At 43.5% G+C, this 6,328-nt stretch overlaps 1 pseudogene; it reads left to right on the plus strand.

The window, feature by feature from the left end:
* The first annotated feature begins 4,051 nt into the window (after positions 1 to 4,051).
* Positions 4,052 to 4,169, plus strand: LOC124720643 (annotated as a pseudogene).
* Positions 4,170 to 6,328: the final 2,159 nt, after the last annotated feature.

Here is a 6,328-nt window from a genome sequence, read left to right on the forward strand (position 1 = left end):
AAATGGCGCCCTCGACTTTTGCTGTACAGCAGTTGTTTACCTGGTACTAATAGCCATCAGTATGTAGCACAACTCTTCAATCCCTGAATCTAGATATTCAGACAATATGGCCGACGATGTTGGAGGGGCGTCCAAGAAGTAACGCAACACGTGTTTATCTGAAAGCAGATTGGTATTATTCACCATACATTTCCCCGCACTTGTGGCTATAAAATCCTATTTTTCAACGTAACCTCCGTTCAGTGCTAGGACTTTACACCACCTTACTGGCAAGGTCTGTATGCCTGCACGGCACCACTCTACTGGTCGACGTTGGAACCAACGTCTTGATGCATCAATAAACTCCCCATCATCCATGTACAGCTTTCCTTGGAGTGCATTCTTCATTGGGCCAAACAGATGGAAATCGGAAAGTGCGAAGCCTTGGCTGTACGGCCGATAAGGAATAACAGTCTAATGAAGTTTAGTGAGGTCCTCTCGAGTGCATAGACTTGAGTGAGGCCTTGTATTAACATGAAGGAGAAGTTTGCATTTTTGTGGCGACGAACACCCTGAAGCCGTTTCTTTATTTTCCTGAGTGTAGCACAATACACTTCTGACTTTATCACTGCATCTTGAGGATGGACATCACACAGACTAACCCCTTCAGAGTAACAGAAGACGTCCCAATGACTGAAGACGCGGCTTTAAATTTTTTATTCAGAGGAGATGTCCTTCATGGCCTTCTGTTAGGCGCCTCGTCACACAAGAGGCGCATAACTCACAGAAATTTCTCATTTCGCAGGTCTTTTTGTTCACTTGCCTTGGCACAGTTCCCGTCAGATCACTGAAGTTAAGAGCTGTCGCGCTGGGCTAGCACTTTGATGGGAGACTGTCTGGCCTGCGAAGCGCTGTTGGCAAGTGGGGTGTACTCAGCCCATGTAAAGCAAACTGAGGAGCTACTTGATTGAGAAGTAGTGGCACCTATCACGAAGAGTGACAAACGGCCGGCAGAGCGGTGTGCTGACCACATGCCACTCCGTATCCGCATCCAGTGACGCCTGTGGGCTTAAGGATGACACGGCGGTCGGTCGGTACCGCTGGGGCTTCAAGACCTGTTCAGACCGTGTTTATTTGTTTAGAAGGCTTCATTTACGCAAGCGTTCACTAAGTAATGCATCGCATTTTTTAAGAAAGCAACTTCGTTTCATTCAGGATTTCAATATATGATATTATTCGACACACTTTTGGCTACAAAACCCTGTTTTTCAACGCAACCTCCGTTCAATGCGACGGCCTTACGCCACCTTACTGGGAGGGTCTGTATGGTCTCGAAGTACCACTCTACTGGTCTACTGACTGTAGGCTGGATGAGGAAGAACACTTCAGTGAAGTTTTGTGAGCTACTCTCGGGTCCTTAGACTTGCGCGAAGCCCAGTTTGTCATGGGGGAGAAGTAGAAGTTCATTTGCATCTTTGTTGCAACGAACACGCTGAAGTCGTTTCTTCAGTTTCCTGAGGATAGTACGCGGCGTTCAAAAAGTCTCTCCGCAGTGCCGTATGATCATTACAGGCGCGTGCCGTATGATTGTTCGCCTGCCTGGGTTACTTCCCTTCAAGTGGACTCTCCCAGCATTCCACTGTTCCGTTTATCTCAGCCAGCGTCAGTAGTATCGTTGGTGTGTGCCGTTACGTGTTCACGTGAACGTTTGAATTTAGTTCCTTTGTTCGCTTGTTTCGTTTTCGTCACTGTCAAAATGATAACCATTGAAGGACGTGTGTTTTTAGTCGAACAAGTGTTCAAAGCTGGCGGTAAATACACAGTTTCAGTTCGTCAAACATTTAATTCAGTTTTCCCGGAGACAACTCTCCCACATCGCTATACTGTGCGAGATTTGATTAACAAATTTTTAAGTACGGGTTCAGTGACAGATGCACCGAGAAGTGGTCGTCATAGCATTTTTTGTCTGCGGATAAACTACTCGATATTTCCGATAAAATGTCCGCGAGCCAGAACTTGTCAGTAAAGAAACTCGTCCAGGAAATCGATGTTAGTGTCGGAACGGCCCACACGCCTATAAGGAAAAAATTAGAGCTCTTCCCATACAAAGTGACAGTCGTGTAAGAACTGGAAAATACTGATCATGGCAAGAGACTGCATTATTGCAATGGTACAAAAAAGACTTAATGAAACGTTTTTCACTGATGAGGCGTGGTTTCATTTATCCGGGTACATGAACTCGCAAAATTTTCGCACGTGTAGTACTGCAAATCCATTGTGTATTCATGAGGAACCATTCATTCTGTGAAAATAGGAGTTTGGATTGCAGTTTCTAGACGGATTGTAGGTCACATATTTTTCAACGAAACACAAAACGCACAACGATACTGCAGTGATATTCTGTACCCAATCATAGGAGAACTTGTGTCAACTGAAATACTGAACGGTTATTTTCAACAAGATGGTGCAGCCGCGCATACAGCTCGCGTTTCAGTGCCACTGCTTGCCGATGTTTTTGGTGATCGCATAATTTCACAGGGACTTTGGCCTCCACGATCGCCTGACCTAACACCACCTGACTTTTTCTTCTGGGGTGCAGCGAAAGTAACTGTCTATAAAAACTGTCCAAAGTCCATGGATGAATTGAAAACTGCAATATCCACTTTAACTGCTTCTGTTACGGAAGAAATGTTACAGCTTGTGTTTGGAAATTGAATTAAGTACTCAGCAACAGGAGGGACATTTTCAACATTTAATGTGAAAATTAGTAAGTAAAAATGAATATTCAATAAGTTAATAAGCCGGCCTTGGTGGCCTAGCGGTTCTAGGCGCTTTAGTCCGGAGCCGCGCTGCTGCTACGGTCGCAGGTTCGAATCCTGCCTCTGGCATGGATGTGTGTGATGTCCTTAGGTTAGTTAGGTTTAAGTAGTTCTAAGTTCTAGGGGACTGATGACCTCAGATGTTAAGTCCCATAGTGCTCAGAGCCATTTGAACCATTTGATATTTCTCTTTACACAATATTCAAATACCATTGTCTGTAGTTTTTCTTTTGTAATCCCAAATCCCACAGACTGGAGTCTGATGATGCGGGTAACAAGTTCATTTTCTGGATCCACTGGAAGAGTTGGTGGCCTGCTGAACATCTTACTTGATGATCTGCTACCAGCACGTTTTACGTGGACTTCAAGTGATTTCCTCGCAATCCCATCCAATTTAGCAGCAGCACACACAGATTGTCCATTGCGAACAGCTGTAACAGCACTTTTTAAATCCTCTTCTTTCCTTTTACCGTACAGACCCTTCGATTGTCTAACCATATTGCCTGTACAGTCAATAGAGAACGCCAATTTAGCTAATTTTAAACAGGGTAACAGAATATGACATGTGCATCAGCTTCTAATATCCCCCAAAAATTATTGTCAACATTAAAATCGATGAATATTAATAAACATTAATTACGTGGCCAATTAAAGGAAAAAATCACAAAATATTACGTAAGGTAGGTCTTCTATAATAATCTCTTTTATTGTTGACTAGTCTAATAAATGTCGATGTATAGCGTCAGACGAGAAAGAGAGGGAAATTCGCCACACTAATGGCGAAATTCCCTCCAGAAGCACGCTTTATTATACGAGCAAATCACAGCATTGTTAAGTAATTCAAAACAAATTCTTTGTCGTTTCACTCGCAGCACATATTTGTACACTTTAGCAGTCAAAATGATTATACATTTATATTTACAGTAGTGAAAACGGATCCCAAATGGTGGAGGTGGAAAAAATGTCCCGTCTCAGTGTCAGTCTTCTCACTAAATGTGTTCCACCACTGATTGTGAGGACAATATGTAACTTTCTGTGCTACCACCAGATGCCAACATAGTATGGGCATGCTTCGAGTCAGTTTTTCTCATGATCGCCAAATCATGGCAGTGAATGCTAACAGATCCATTGCAATCCCTCCCTGGCGAACATCCCTCCCTCTACCCTATTTGTGTCTCGTATTTTTTCCATTTCATGTTTATCTCAGTTAAGATGAAACTGATTTTTATCATCGGCAACGAATACCGTAAAACGCCAACTGCCCTGCCACAGTGGTGACACCGGTTCCCATCAGATCACAGAAGTTAAGCGCTGTCGGGCTTGGTTAGCACTTGGATGGGTGACCATCCGGTGCGCCGAGCGCTGTTGCCAAGCGGGCTGCACTCAGCCCTTGTGAGGCAAACTGAGGAGCTACTTGACTGAGAAGTAGCTGCTCCGGTCTCGGAAACTGACATATGGCCGGGAGAGCGGTGTGTTGAGCGCATTCCTCTCTGTATCCGTATCCAGTGACGTCTGTGGTCTGAGGGTGACACGGCGGTCGGACGGTGCCGTTGGGCGTTCATCGCCTCTTCGGGTGGAGTTTAGTCTGTTTTAGAACATGTTAAGCAATAAATGTGTTGGAAAGTGAGCGTGAGAATTCCCAGACCCCACATAAGCCTTCTGCAAGATGCGCAGTTACCCACGTAAGAAAATATTCTTAGAGTTCGCTTCTACTGAATGAACACTCCATTTAAGTGCAATTCTCCAGAAGATAATTCCATAGGAGAACAGCAGTGAAAATACGCAAACGTATCTTTTGGTCGACAAAATTAGAAATGTTTTTAAGGGCATAACACTCTAAAGTGAGCTTTTTGATTGCTTTTTCCATGTATTGACTCCAAGTTAATTTGTTATTGAGTTTGACATGAAGGAATTTTGCACTGCTTCATTCTGTGTGTGACTGTTAACACGTACTTCTGGCACGTACAGGTCTGAAATTGCATCTTTGTTAGATTAAGAGTGAAATTGTTAGCTGCGAACCAATTGCAGGAACATTTAGATATCTTCTGAGCTGTGCCTGCTACCGGTTAACCAGGGCCCTTGATTAGTATGCTTGTGTCATCTGGAACCATTACTTATAGTCATTGAACAGCTGATTTAAGTCATAGGAAAATCACCTATGCACGTCAGAAATAAAAGTGGGCCAAGATCCGACCCCTGTGGCACTCCATACTCAGTTTTCCTCTTTCTGGGGATATTTTCATGCCTGAGAGTTTGTTAATAAGACCTCCTGCTTTCTATAATGGAGATAAGATCCCATCCATGTGTGGCATTACTGCTGTAACAGTTAGTTTGAGAAATAAAATTGTCTGATCAAATTCGATTGTGGTTTTGTGATAGCCAGTGTAAGGTAGCCAACGGCTAAAATAAAAAGCGTCACATACCTTCCCCATAATCGTTGTCTCTCGGATGATGAGTTCGTTCTGAAGTGTGACTTTTCGTGCTTACCTGCAACAAAAAGGAAATGACGTTGTTATTTGATGTATAGCAAGACAAAACTGAAGGAAAATTTTCAAACCAACGCTACTCACTAGATAAACACTTGCCCTATAACGCTGACGAAATTAAACTTACAGGGTGATTCAAAAAGAATACCACAACTTTAGGAATTTAAAACTCTGCAACGACAAAAGGCAGAGCTAAGCACTATCTGTCGGCGAATTAAGGGAGCTATAAAGTTTCATTTAGTTGTACATTTGTTCGCTTGAGGCGCTGTTGACTAGGCGTCAACGTCAGTTGATGCTAAGATGGCGACCGCTCAACAGAAAGCTTTTTGTGTTATTGAGTACGGCAGAAGTGAATTGACGACAGTTGTTCAGCGTGCATTTCGAACGAAGAATGGTGTTAAACCTCCTGATAGGTGGTGTATTAAACGTTAGTATAAACATTTTACAGAGAATGGGTGTTTGTGCAAAGGGAAAAGTTCTGGACGGCCGAGAACGAGTGATGAAAATGTAGCACGCATCCAGCAAGCATTTGTTCGCAGCCCAGGAAAATCGACTCGCAGAGCTAGCAGAGAGCTGCAAATTCCACAATCAACTGTATGGAGAGTCCTACGAAAAACGTTAGTTATGAAACCTTATCCGTAACTACCTGAACGTCAACTACCCGAGGCGATGGATCGGCCGCCAGGCAGCCCGTGACAGAGCACTTCATCACTGGCCTCCAAGAAGCCCTGATCTTACCCCCTGCGATTTTTTCTTATGGGGGTATGTTAAGGATATGGTGTTTCGGCCACCTCTCCCAGCCACCATTGATGATTTGAAACGAGAAATAACAGCAGCTATCCAAACCGTTACGCCTGATATGCTACAGAGAGTGTGGAACGAGTTGGAGTATCGGGTTGATATTGCTCGAGTGTCTGGAGGGGGCCATATTGAACATCTCTGAACTTGTTTTTGGGTGAAAAAAAAACATTTTAAATACTCTTTGTAATGATGCATAACAGAAGGTTATATTATGTTTCTTGCATCAAATACACACTTTTAAAG

This window comes from Schistocerca piceifrons, chromosome 11 (genome assembly GCF_021461385.2).
Source record: "Schistocerca piceifrons isolate TAMUIC-IGC-003096 chromosome 11, iqSchPice1.1, whole genome shotgun sequence".
Taxonomy (NCBI): Eukaryota; Metazoa; Arthropoda; class Insecta; order Orthoptera; family Acrididae; genus Schistocerca; species Schistocerca piceifrons.